This window comes from Heterodontus francisci, chromosome 1 (assembly GCF_036365525.1).
Source record: "Heterodontus francisci isolate sHetFra1 chromosome 1, sHetFra1.hap1, whole genome shotgun sequence".
Lineage (NCBI taxonomy): Eukaryota > Metazoa > Chordata > Chondrichthyes > Heterodontiformes > Heterodontidae > Heterodontus > Heterodontus francisci.
The window spans coordinates 276,659,782-276,674,062 of record NC_090371.1 but is presented as its reverse complement, the minus strand read 5'-3'; the positions used below and the strand labels follow the sequence as shown (position 1 = coordinate 276,674,062).

Genomic DNA, 14,281 nt, shown 5'->3' with positions numbered 1-14,281 from the left:
CCGCAGGCTTTTCCTTTTTAGGATTCTTCACATCAGTTTGCATGTTAATGTTTTGGAAGGGGCATGTAGGAGAAAGAAGTGTTGCTGCTGCTGACTACAGGCATTCCCTCTTTCAACTAAAGATGACAAGGCAGGGCAAGGATAAAGACGTAGGGAGAGAGGTAGAAAGAGAACATAGAGTCATACAGTCATAGCGCCATAAAGGCATAGAAGGAGTCCACTGAGTCCATGCCAGCTCTCAGTAGAGCAATCCAAACAGTCCCATTCCCCAGCTCTATCCCCATAGCCCTGTAAGTTTATTTCCCTCAAGTGCCCATCCAATTTCCTTTTGAAATCATTGATCATCGCCACTTTCACCAGCGAGTTCCAGGTCATTAGCACTTGCTCTGTAGAAAAGTACTTCCTCACAGGCCCCCCTGCATCTCTTGCCCAGAATCTTAAATCTGTTTCCGCTAGTCTTTGCACCATATCGAATGAGAATAGTTTTTCTTTTTCTATCCTATCCAAACCTGTCAGAATCCTGTACTCCATCAAATATTCCCTCAAATAAAAACAAGAAATGCTGGAACCACTCAGCAGGTCTGGCAGCATCTGTGAAAAGAGAAGCAGAGTTAACGTTACGGGTCAGTGTCCCTTCTTCGGAACTGACAAATATTAGAAAAGTCACAGGTTATAAGCAAGTGAGGTGGGGGTGGGGCAAGAGATAACAAAGGAGGTCTAGATTGGACCAGGCCACATAGCTGACCAAAAGGTCACGGAGCAAAGGCAAACAATATGTTAATGGTGTGTTGAAAGACAAAGCATTAGTACAGATTAGGTGTTAATACACTGAATATTGAACAGCAGCAAGTGCAAACCTGAAAAAAAACTGTGGGTAAGCAAACTGAACAAACTAAGATGAAATGAAATAAATGCAAAAAAAGATTGTAAAAAATGTAAAAAAAAGAATGTAAAAACAAGGAAGAAAAAATAACTAAAAATGAAAGTAAAATGGGGGGCTGTCATGCTCTGAAATTATTGAACTCAATGTTCAGTCCGGCAGGCTGTAGTGTGCCTAATCGGTAGATGAGATGCTGTTCCTCGAGCTTGCGTTGATGTTCACTGGAACACTACAGCAATCCCAGGACAGAGATGTGAGCATGAGAGCAGGGGGGAGTGTTGAAATGGCAAGCAACCGGAAGCTCAGGGTCCTGCTTGCGGACTGAGCGGAGATGTTCTGCAAAGCGGTCACCCAGTCTGCGCTTGGTCTCCCCAATGTAGAGGAGACCACACTGTGAGCAGCGAATACAGTATACTACATTGAAAGAAGTACAAGTAAATCGCTGCTTCACCTGAAAGGAGTGTTTGGGGCCTGGGATAGTGAGGAGAGAGGAGGTAAATGGGCAGGTATTACACCTCCTGCGATTGCAGGGGAAGGTGCCATGGGACGGGGACGAGGTGGTTGGGGTAATGGAGGAGTGGACCAGGGTATCGCGGAGGGAACGATCCCTTCGGAATGCTGACAGGGGAAGGGGGGGGGGGGGGGGGGGGGGGAAGATGCGACTGGTAGTGGCATCATGCTGGAGGTGGCAGAAATGGCAGAGGATGATCCTTTGGATATGGAGGCTGATGGGGCGAAAAGTGAGGACAAGGGGAACCCTGTCATGGTTCTGGGAGGGAGGGGAAGGGGTGAGGGTAGAGGTGCGGGGAATGGGCCGGACACAGTTGAGGGCCCTGTCAACCACAGTGGGGGGAAATCCTCGGTTGAGGAAAAAGGAGGTCATATCAGAAGCACCGTCATGCAAGGTAGCATCATCAGAGCTGATGCGTCGGAGATGGAGAAACTGGGAGAATGGAATGGAGTCCTTACAGGAGGTAGGGTGTGAAGAAGTGTAGTCGAGGTAGCTGTTGGAGTCGGTGGGCTTATAATGGATATTAGTAGACAACCTATCCCCAGAGATGGAGACAGAGAACTCGAGGAAGGGAAGGGAAGTGTCAGAGATAATGGGCGGCACAGTGGCGCAGTGGTTAGCACCGCAGCCTCACAGCTCCAGGGACCCGGGTTCGATTCTGGGTACTGCCTGTGCGGAGTTTGCAAGTTCTCCCTGTGTCTGCGTGGGTTTTCTCCGGGTGCTCCGGTTTCCTCCCACAAGCCAAAAGACTTGCAGGTTGGTAGGTAAATTGGCCATTATAAAAATTGCCCCTAGTATAGGTAGGTGGTAGGGATATATAGGGACAGGTGGGGATGTGGTAGGAATATGGGATTAGTGTAGGATTAGTATAAATGGGTGGTTAATAGTCGGCACAGACTCGGTGGGCTGAAGGGCCTGCTTCAGTGCTGTATCTCTAAACTAAACTAAACTGCAATCAAGGGGTGGCACAGTGGCGCAGTGGTTAGCACCGCAGCCTCACAGCTCCAGCGTCCCGGGTTCGCAAGTTCTCCCTGTGTCTGCGTGGGTTTCCTCCGGGTGCTCCGGTTTCATCCCACAGCCAAAAGACTTGCAGGTTGATAGGTGAATTGGCCATTATAAATTGCCCCTAATATAGGTAGGTGGTAGGGGAATAGAGGTGGGGATGTGGTAGGAATATGGGATTAGTGTAGGATTAGTATAAATGGGTGGTTAATAGTCGGCACAGACTCGGTGGGCTGAAGGGCCTGCTTCAGTGCTGTATCTCTAAACTAAACTAAACTGCAATCAAGGGGTGGCACAGTGGCGCAGTGGTTAGCACCGCAGCCTCACAGCTCCAGCGACCCGGGTTCGCAAGTTCTCCCTGTGTCTGCGTGGGTTTCCTCCGGGTGCTCCGGTTTCATCCCACAGCCAAAAGACTTGCAGGTTTGATAGGTGAATTGGCCATTATAAATTGCCCCTAATATAGGTAGGTGGTAGGGGAATAGAGGTGGGGATGTGGTAGGAATATGGGATTAGTGTAGGATTAGTATAAATGGATGGTTGATGGTCGGCACAGACTCGGTGGGCTGAAGGGCCTGTTTCAGTGCTGTATCTCTAAATAAATAGATGGACCATGTAAAGGTGAGAGAAGGGTCGAAATTGGAAGCAAAGTTGATAAAGTTTTCCAGTTCGGGGCGGGAGCAGGAAACGGCACCGATACAGTCATCGATGTACCGGAAAAAGAGTTGGTGGAGGGGGCCTGAGTAGGACTGGAACAAAGAATGCTCGACATATCCCACAAAAAGACAGGCATAACTGGGACCCATGCGGGTACCCATAGCAACACCTTTTACTTGAAGGAAGTGCGTGGAGTTGAAGGAGAAGTTGTTCAATGTGAGAACAAGTTCAGCCAGGTGGAGGAGGGTGGTGGTGGATGGGGACTGGTTGGGCCTCTGTTCCAGGAAGAAGCAGAGAGCCCTCAAACCATCCTAGTGGGGGATGGAGGTGTAGAGCGATTGGACGTCCATAGTGAAGATGAGGCGGTTGGGACCAGGAAACTGGAAATTGTCAAAATGACGTAGGGCGTCAGAAGAGTCACAGATGTAGGTGGGGAAAGACTGGACCAGCGGAGAAAAGATAGAGTCAAGATAGGAAGAAATAAGTTCAGTGGGGCAGGAGCAGGCAGACACAATGGGTCTGCTGGGACAGTCCCGTTTGTGGATTTTGGGAAGGAGGTAGAAGCGGACTGTCTGGGGTTGTGGGACTATGAGGTTGGAAGCTGTAGAGGGAAGATCTCCAGAGGAGATGAGGTCAGTGACAGTCCTTTGGACGGTGGCTTGATGTTCGGTGGTGGGGTCATGGTCCAGAGGGAGGTAGGAAGAAGTGTACGTGAATTGGCGTCGAGCTTCTGCAAGGTAGAGGTCGGTACACCATACGACAACAGCACCACCCTTGTCTGCAGGTTTGATGACCATGTCGGGGTTAGACCTGAGAGAACGGAGTGCCTCAAGTTCAGAGGGGGACAGGTTAGAGTGAGTGAGGGGGGCAGAGAAATTGAGATGACCAATGTCTCGCCGACAGTTTTCAATGAAGAGATCAAGAGCGGGTAAGAGGCCAGTGGGAGGGATCCAGGTAGAGGGAGAATGCTGGAATGAAATCTTCCCTCAATCTCCTTTGCTCCAAGGAGAACATGTCGACACACGCGAGAAGCAAACAGCAAACAAAGCACTGAAGATTAACTCCTACAGAGGGAGAGACGAGATATAGCCGAACAAGAGCACTACCATGCACACAACTACTGCATCAAAATTAAATCCAACCTGCAGATCTTCAGAAGAGATTCCAAAGCAAACATAGAAGAGCTGCTCACAAATGGACAGTCTCCATCTGGAGAAGTGAAAGTATGGAAACTGCAACTTCTCTCTCAGATTCAGGAAGTGATCTTCAAGATTGTCGATGCAATTAAGTTTCATAATCTGAATAACCCTACCGGATACCATATCTGTCCCTCAAATTCTGGTCTTCCTACAGCACAGTTTAGTTGTCAAATCTGGTTAGACGTTTTATTGGAGATATCAGCATATGACCCTCCTGCCCAACACACCGTCCTCACAGCACATCACCTTTCCATGCTAATTGAAGTAAACAGAGTTTCCATTATCCAATTGAATGATTCTTGAATGGCAGACAAGTTGCCATATTTTCCCATCACTAACAAGTGTTTACAACTAATAAACAAGTGTTCAAAAGAAAATTAATAAAACACTTTAGTGCCCTGATAATTTTTCTCCAGAGTTCCTAAAAGCAGCATCCAACAGATTAGTATTTAATTCCTGGAGACTTGGCAACCCTACAACACAGTGAACCGAGTCCACAGCGGTGATAATGGGTAGGTGTTCTTCAACTCTGTGCAGGGTTATGGGGAAAAGGCAGGGGAATGGGACTGAGGGAACTGCTCTTTCAGAGAGCCAGTGCGGACACGATGGGCCGAATGGCCTCCTTCTGCGCTGTAACAATTCTATGATTCTGTGAACTCTCACCAATGGGCTGATGGGCTTTTTTCAGAATTGAGATTCCAACAGGTTAGAAGATTGCAAGGCATAGGTGCATGCCATTCCTTTTAACAGACACATCTGACTGAACCAGCGCACAATCATACTGGAAACAGTCACGATCAAGTGAATTTGCGTCAGTTTGTGATTTCAAATGAATATTCCTGAATGCAAAACAAAATCTGTTCACATTTAGCAACTGACCCTCACAGCTGATGCCAGCTTTTCACCCCGTCAATCACGGATGGATTAAACTTATTACTCTAATCCAGTTGTATAATTTATATAATTTAATGCTTTCTCAATGTAAATATCGAGGATAACCTTATCAGCTATTGTACAAAACAAGTCAAATGCCAGTGATTACTTCTTGGCTTTGGGAGCTTGTAAATTAAGTTTTGGTGCTTGTGTCACAATATAATTTGATATTGTTTGTTGCTGTTTCACGAAGTAGACTAATTAGCTCGCCTTGCAAATAAACCTTAATTTTCTTTAGCAAGTGAATTGCTTCATGAGATTAAAGTTCAGCACTTTTAACCAATCTGATTACAGCTTGCTTACAGGTGTTCAACACCAACTTATATTTATATAGCACCTTTAATATAATAAAGCATCCCATGGTGCTTCACAGGAGCATTATAAACAAAATATGACATTGAGCTACAAAAGGAGATATTAGGGTCAGATGACAAAAAGCTTGGTTAAAGAGGAGAGTCTTAAAAAGAGGAAAGCAAGGTGGAGAGGGAGCAAGGTGTAGGGAGGGTATTCCAGAGCTTGAGGCCTAGGCAACTAAAAGCACAGCAACCAATGGTGAAGCAATTAAAATCAGGGATGCTCAAGAGGCCGGAATTAGAAGAGGTCAGATATCATGAAGATAGTAGCAACAGTCCCACTATAAAGAAGCGCATAGGTGTTACAACAGGAAAATAACGGGCCGTTCAGCCCAGTCTGTGTTAGCCTTTAATCTCCACACCAGCAAACAGTTCTCATCACATTTACTCGCCCTTTTCCATATCCCTTCATCCACCTATCCAAGTGTTAAAAGACTTTTAAAGATATATCTAATCGCCTTGTTAAATTGCAAAGGCATCATTGAAAAAAACAGCAAGAGTACATGTAGGTAATCTTCCTGCGAGGCTTACAATGTTGATGATACTTGTGGCCAGAGGAAATCTTTGTCCAAGTTCAATTTTTAAATGGTCTTGATGGAGCATGTTGAGTGTCAACTGCAATTCCTGTTCACGTTGCCCCCAATTGTTGTTGTTTCGTTATTTCCTTCCTTTCTCCCCCTTGACTATCCAACCATTCAGTGGCATACGAGCTGGTCAAGCCAGCTTCTGTTTTCCACATTCAACTGAGAAGAGAACAGGTTCTAATTTGCTATATAAAAGATACTACTGGGAAATCCCGCACTGCTATTCTGCAGCAATAAAAAGATACTCTGTTCCAAAGACAAGTTGTTTCACTTCCCCGATCAATTTTGTTAACTTCCCTGAAGGGCTTTTCTTCTTGCTGCTTTAATAAAGTTAGACCAAAAAATGAAAAGTGCTCTTTTAAAAAAAACCTTAGAAAGCGTTTCAGTTTCTATGTCGAAAACCAATTTGTAGAAAAACAATTTGCAGCAAACATTTCACCCTTGACCTGATGCAGATGAACAGAAATCTGAATTATCTTTTTATTAATTATAGGCTTTGTGTGTATAACGCACAAAATCTGGAAACAAGTGAGGTATTGTAAAAATATTGATACATGAAAATACAAAATAATGGGTATTACGCAGGTTGCAGAAGTGATAAATTAGGCTTATGAAACTTTAATCAATTTTAATCAGTTACCAATCTCAGTTTTTTTATAAATGATCCAGCATCAACTGCCATTTGTGGAAGAGAGTTCTACCATCCTTTGTGTGTAGATGTGTTTCTTAACTTCACTCCTGAAAAGGTCTGGCTCTAATTTTTAGATTATGTCCCCTAAATCTGGACTCTCAACCAGTAGAAATAGATTCTCTCTATCTACCCTATCTGTTTCCCTTAATATTTTGAAGGCTTCAATCAAATTACCTGTTAACCTTATAAATTCCAGGGAATATAACCCTAATTTGTGTAAACTCTCCTCATAAATTTAACCCTTGGAGTCCAGGTTCGCTCGTTGGTGTCATTTTCTTCCCAAAAGGTTGACTGTCGTGGATCTCCATCTCAGTCTGTCCTGCGCTGTCCTTACACATTCTGCACAGATCAACTGCATTCAGTCCATTATATCTGTCATCCATTTTCTTCTCTGCTTCCCTCTCCTACATTTTCCATCGATCTTTCCTTCTGATAACTGTCTCTGTTTACCTTCTGCTCTAATGATGTGACCAAAGTATTGTATCTTTTGCTCTTAGATGTTGTGCACTAATTTCCTCTTTTCTCCACATTTCCAGTACTTCCTCATAAGACTTTCTGTCTGTGTAAGATATACAGAACGCCCTCCTATATGTCCACATCGCAAATGCATTCAGCTTATTAATAGTCTCTTTATTTATTGTCCATGTATCTGAGACATATAACAACGATGACAAAATGTAGCACCTCAGTAAAGAATGCTCAGGAGTCCAGTTATCATTCTAGTAAATCTACACTACACTCCTTCCAAGGCCAATATATCCTTTCTAAGGTGTTGTGCCCAGAACTGTTCACGGTTCCAGCTGTGGTCTAACCACAGCTTTGTATAGCTGGACTTGGTGGGATGGGGAGGGACATTCATGCATGCATTTATATTCTCAATGGGAAAAGAAAGGGCCAACACAAGCTGCCTCTATCGAGTTTATCACCCAAAGTCTAGGAGTTTGAGAGACATTGAAAAACACCACTGGACTTGACTTGGTCTGGTACCTTCAACAGATTGCTAGTTTTACAGCTGTTTGTCCCCTTGCAGCTCATTGCTCAGCTCTCCTCCTGCATTTAAGTGTATGTCGGGAGGCTCAAGAGCCCGTGACACTTCGATCAGCATGCATGCATAGTAGTGAATGTGCATCTTGACATTGCTGCCAAACTAACAGCAAAGCTTCTGCCTGAAGACCTCATGATAATGCAGAAGGTCTCAACATCACTAGAATGAGCTGTTGCCACCAAAAGCAGCAGATATATTGGCCACCATTAGATCCAAGGCTCATGAAAAATTGGTCTGCCTCTCTGCCAGTCCAAAATGATCCGGAGGTTTATGTTGACTGGTGCTGCAGGAACAGGCAGCCAAAGAGCAATGGGAAACTATCCTTAGTTACCCCACTCTTAATCCTCCCTCTACTAACCATATCTATAGCAATCTCTAACGCCTTGTAGGCCATTCAATGTTCCTCAGTTCTATGGACTTCAGATCTCTGCTGACTGGCTACAAATTCACAATATTACAGATTAAATTTGAGTGAGGGATTTCTTTTTCATGCAGTCCTGTTGCATGTCCTTTCTCCTGAGCTGAGAAGCTTGCTGCTCAGAATTAAAATTTTACTTGTCGTAAAACCTCTCCTTGTCGCAGGTATGATAGGAAATTAGGAATTTCTAGATGAAAAAAGACCAAGGTCTATCTCCTTCACCTTCTACAACCTGGTAGTCCCAGGATACAATGACAATGGGAGACAAATAATCATTCTTTACAATGGACCCAGACACAAAGTGAGGAAAACCTCAGTGATGGAGAGCTTTGAGAACCATAGGTCCAAAGTGATCCATTCTTCCCAAGCATGCTACACAAAATAATATCTTTTTAAACACAGAATCGTCACAGCATAGGAGGACGACATTCGGCCCATCGTGTCTGCGCTGGCTTTCTGAATGAACAATTCACCTAACGCCATTCCCCTGCCTTCTTGCAGTAACCCTGCACATTCTTCCTTTCAGAGAACAGCCGAATTACCTTTTGAATGCCTTAATTGAACCTGCCTCCACCACACTCACAGACAGTGCATTCCAGACCTTAAACACTTGCTGCGTGAAAAAGTTTTTCCTCATGTCACTCTTGCTTCTTTTACCAATTACTTTAAATCTGCACCCTCTCGTTCTCGATCCTTTGACGAGTGGGAATAGTTTCTCCCTATCTAATCTGCCCAGACCCCTCACGATATTGAACAACTCTACCAAATCATCTCTCAGCCTTCTCTTCTCCAAGGAAAACAGTCCCAACTTTTCCAATCTATCTTCATAACTGAAGTTCCTCATCCCTGGATCCATTCACCTGAATCTTTTCTGCATTCTCTCCAATGCTTTCACATCTTTCCTAAAGTGCGGCACCCAGAACTGGACGCAATACTCCAGCTGAGGCCAAACTAGTGTCTTTTACAAGTTCAACATAATCTCCTTGCTCTTGTACTCTATGCCCCTATTAATAAAGCCGAGGATACTGTATGCTTTATTAACTGCTCTCTCAACCTGTCCTGCCAAGAATGACTTACGCACATATACACTCAGGTCCCTCTGCTCCTGCACCCACTTTAGAGTTGTACCTTTCATTTTAAAACATTTTCTATATTTTTTAAGAACAGACTTTTTTGGTGTAAACTCTTTGTTTAACCAAGAAGGAGCAAAGCCTTTCGGGATAGTTGAGAATTGAGCAGAGATTCTGAACAGTGTTGTATGATTGCTTTGAGAGTGATGTCCCTTTCAGAATTCAGTATGCTAATGAGCTAAGTACCAGGATATAGTCATGTAACAAGCCATAGTCACTCTTCAACTGTAACACCCAGACAAACTTTTTTTTTAAAAATAGTTTGCTTTGTACTGTACATACTAATTTAGCTGTTAATAAACCTGTTAGAGATCTTCAATAAACTGGACTCCACGCATCTCATTATGTTGCGTGAGACAACATAAAAAACTCATTACATGGTGGCAGCTGTGGTGAAAAGACAAACCCAAGTTTGACAACCACAAGTAAAACTGCTGTGAAACCGACCCTCCCTGCAGTCAAAAGAGAGAAAATTTTAAAGGAAATACTGGCCCAAACAGTGGAAAGAAGAATGGACCTACCTCCAGCTATAGACGACAGAGCACAGAACGACAGGTTACAAATAAATTCCTGCGATCAGGTGAGTCATTCTGCCGATGGTCAAGGGATCCCAATTATAAAGGAGCAGCTCTGAAGTGCTTAAAAAATATTTTTTCAAAGGTTCCATGGGAGTGTGAAAAAAAAAAGGAAAACACCCAACTCCTTTTTCAGGATGATCGAGGTCAGCGCCATTACAGGAGGCATCCAAAAAAAAGTGCGCGAAACTTCCAAACAATGCAATCTCTATTCACGCAGCCAAGGTTGAAAAAAATTAAACCACACAAGCATGAAGAACATTAACAAACTCTAGCAAAAAAAGCAACTGAACTGCCTATTGAACAGCTGTATAAACTGGCAATCTTAGGTGCTGAAAGCAAAACAAACAGAGAACACTGCCAAATACTTGTTATTTAAACTAGCTTCTTGGCTGGAAAGTAAGAGAATTTCTTAAAGGGGAAAACTGCACAGAGTGAATAGAACATGCTTCAAAACCAAATTCAAACCACAAACTGAAGAGCCATAATAAATACAGTGCTAGAGGCACACACAACGCTGAACAAAGTTAAATATAGAGCAGAAAGCAAAAGAACAGAAGAAAAATGGATACCAAATTTCCCAGCATGAACTGAAAGCCCACTGATAGCCTATCCAAGTTTATTTTTTTTTAAACAAAGGGAGCAGTTATGCTTCACAGACCAAGTAACTGTAGAACTAGAGAAACAGGCTGTAAAAATATTGATAGCAGTTGGAAATTAGTGATTACATAGTAACAATACCTCTGGCTTATCTGAAGAGGACCAGAAAGACCCTGCAAAGATATGGAAAGTGCTAGAAGATCAGCTCCGGTTAACAGTGAATTTTAGAATACACTGCTTGGAATTGATGTCCTACAGGCAACAGCCACAGGAATCAATAGATCAGATTATCAGTAAGGGCAACAAATGCTATTTTTCAGAAACTGAGCTGCCGTTGTGACCAATGGAGCTGGTGGTCTCAACACCCACTGACACATTTCAAAAAGACCTCTTGGGGGAGAAAGAAAAGTCACAGCATTGATGGGCTGCTAGAAGATGGCAGGAAATATGAAGCCATTGCAGCTGGACAACGGCATCTGCAAGCACTAGGTGCAGCCGACAGTATCGGCACACTAACCAGGTCGAAAAGAGAAAGCAAGTGTGGTAAGTGTGGCTTGTCCCACTCACAGTGAAGTTGTCCTGCCTTTTAAGATTTGTGCAAGGTGTGCGATGCATAAGAACACTGGGCCCGCCTATGCAAGAACTCTGTCTCCAAAGACGCAGCCAGAAGCCACAGTAGGACACAAACAAACAAACAGACAACAGTCACAGCAACAGAGCAACAGCAGCAAGGAAAACGCCTGAAACCTGCATAAATGCAAGCCGATACACGAGGTCCACAGTGAAACAGACCTGAGACTAGACTCACTGTGGAGCAATTCTCAGCCAGAAGACGAGCCGGCATTTCACATTGTGAACCTGACACATTGTGTTGGTGAAGTCAAACAACTGGAAGCTATTGCTACCATTAACATCATGTGCCCAAAGAAAGTTGGGAAACACACACTCAGGATAAAGATTGACACGGAAGCTAGTGCAAATATCCTACCAGTCCGAATCCTGAAGGAGTACCAGAGTCGTTGGAAATCAATGACACAGCCGACAATTGCAAAGTTGCAAATGAGTCACCCGTCCCTTGCAGTGGCACACTAACAATGCAATGCAGGTATGGCAAGTCGGCAAGAAGACAAGTGGACCAGCAGTGGCAGGCCTACCAGTGTGCAAGGACCTGAACATCATAAGTATCCATGAGATCACCAAGGTACCTATTACAGCAGAAGAGACCAAGGGTACCCGCATTGAGTTAATCCACAACCTGCAATAGGTTTGACACCATGGGAGACTTGGAAAGCATCAATCCCTTCTCAGAGACATCACATCAAGAAAATGAAGATCCAAATTCAGATGGTGAAAGTTCTTTGTCAACAAGCAGTGTTTCTTTGCACTCCAGTGACTCAGAAGAAGAGAGACTGACGTTGTAACCACTGAGAAGCAAAGGCTGGCAGTGGGGAACATTGCCAAAGGGAATCTCCAAGAACTGGAACCCACTCACAGACTCTGACCAACATCACAAGATGCTGTCAGGAAATCCAGCAACAGCACAACTATGCTGTGCCTTCACTTCTGCTCTCTAGAGAACCGCCAGCACCAAAACGAGCCAGAATGGACAGGTACCTCCATGAGGCCAAGTACTCCTCCCCCAGCGAGACGTCGCCCTTGAGTCCCAGGCCTTCAGACACAGAGGAGGTGGAGAGGTGAAGGACACGCAATGTCCTGAAGAGGCAGAGGAGGAATGAGTTGAAGTATTGTCTGTTGACTCTTGGAGATGAGGTGTCAGAACTTTCCAAGAATGACAAGGCCTCAAAAGTGGTCATCTTGATAAAAGTAACAGAGTACGTTAGCGGGCTGAAAGCAGAGCAAAAGAAACTGAATGCAGAAAAGGGAGAAACTTCAGAAAGAACAGCAACAGATGAGATGTAAATTCCCCAAGTAAGAGTTGTCATAACATTGAAACGATATATGAACTTTTACACCTCTGCACTCGCAAGTTTCATCATCCCTGTCCTCATACTTGTAAATTTTATAATCTCTTTTCCTGTGTAATTAATTTTGATGATATCTAATTTTCAGTGTTTATTTACTTGTAGCATATGAGACTTATCTTTGGGAAGAAAGGGGATGTTGTATGATTGCTTTGAGAGAGTGATGTCCCTTTCAGTGCACAGTATGCTAATGAGCTAAGTACCAGGATGTCGTCATGTGATTACAAGCTATAGTCACTCTGCAACTGTAACATCCAGATGAAGGTTCTGTGAATAGTTTGCTCCATATTGTATTTACTAGTTTATGTGTTAATAAATCTGAGATCTTCACCAAACTGGATTCCACACATCTCATTATGTTGCATAAAGAACTCATTACAAACAGAACCTTTGTTTACTGGTGCAGAATTGCAAAGCTGGGTTTCCCCAGCCATGTCTTACTAACAAATCATAACTTCAACTTGTTAGCATGTCCTTCTTCATACCACATTAAATGGAAAAATCTAGCCACTGTTCTGAAAGCACCATATATTACTTGGGACAAGTCATCTAAGATATCTATCAAGGCATTTGGGTCAGAAAGTGGATGAAAATCCTCACTCAAATTGATTGATAAACGCAACCAACGACCTCTTCAGTCCAAAAACTGAACTGTTAAGTTTCTCTTGTAACAGTGGTTTACAGTTAAGAGTATTACAGGAATAGTGCACATAGGTGAAACAGCCAGCCACTGTGTATCGAAGTGGATGCTGTAGCCTGGGAATCGCTATCGACACACTAATCAAGGATTAAATGAGTGTTATGGTTTTGTGCGGGGTTACAAAGAACACTGCTCAATAGCTGGTTTTACTCATCTCAGTAGGTGTACTAAAAGGTGAGCCTTACAGTCTGCACAGCAGTCTATCCAAACAGGAGGCACATTCATTCATTCATGCTGAGGAGTACTTGTTTGGTGCTTGATGAGGTATTTAAACCTCTGAAACAGCACAGGGTGCAAAGGCGAGCTGTCAGTGCAGCAATCCAAGCAGAGCAAAGACCGAATCTGGAATGAGACCATGGAAGCCTTGTTTGAAGGAGTGAGGAAGAGAAGGGACACTCTGGAATAAATAGGTAAGCCTTCTCCACCAAAGTGCCAGATGCAGACAAGCAAGGGGGCAAATTGAAGAAAGGATCAATACTAACCTCTGTGCTCACAGGGCACTGAAGTATAATCAAGACGAATTGAAGAAATCTATTCAATTAAGGCAATACATTGCGATCACAAATTCTCTATACCATCAAAATCCAGGCTGATATATAACTTCTGTGCAGTATTGAGAGTGCTGTACTGTCAGAAGTGCCATCTTTCAGATGAGGACATTAAACCCAGTCTCCACTCTCAGCTGAATGTAAACGATCCTATGACATTTTAACAAAGAGTGCCCTGGCCAACATTTCCTACAGTACAAAGTGGTCACACTTCAAAAAGCACTTCAGGACATTGTGAATATATATAAAAATGCAAGAACTTTCTTTTTAACTCTTTCATCCTTTCCTGCTGTAATATACTAAGCAGTACTCAGTTTCAGTCTTGGCATAATAGAAGCTGTCCAAGTAAGACTTAAGATGCACAGTCATCTTACAGTAACAAGTGCTTATGGTGACCTGTGTTCAATGCTAACAAGTCCTAAAGTGACTTCATCATACAAGTTCTAGCATCCAGAGGTGCATCATCCCCCCCCTGC

The 14,281-nt window shown here is 43.6% G+C and overlaps 1 protein-coding gene across 8 annotated transcripts in view; it reads right to left on the bottom strand.

The window, feature by feature from the left end:
- ccser1 (coiled-coil serine-rich protein 1) overlaps nucleotides 1-14,281 on the bottom strand; it is a 1,304,709-nt gene that overhangs the window by 1,216,872 nt on the left and 73,556 nt on the right. The window contains exon 1 of one of the 8 annotated variants that reach the window (XM_068045899.1): nucleotides 6,064-6,306. The exons of the other annotated variants lie outside the window; for them this stretch is intronic. The gene's annotated coding sequence lies outside the window, so the exon portion shown is untranslated. Of the gene's footprint in view, nucleotides 1-6,063; nucleotides 6,307-14,281 lie in introns of those variants that run through there. 8 annotated transcript variants of the gene reach the window in all.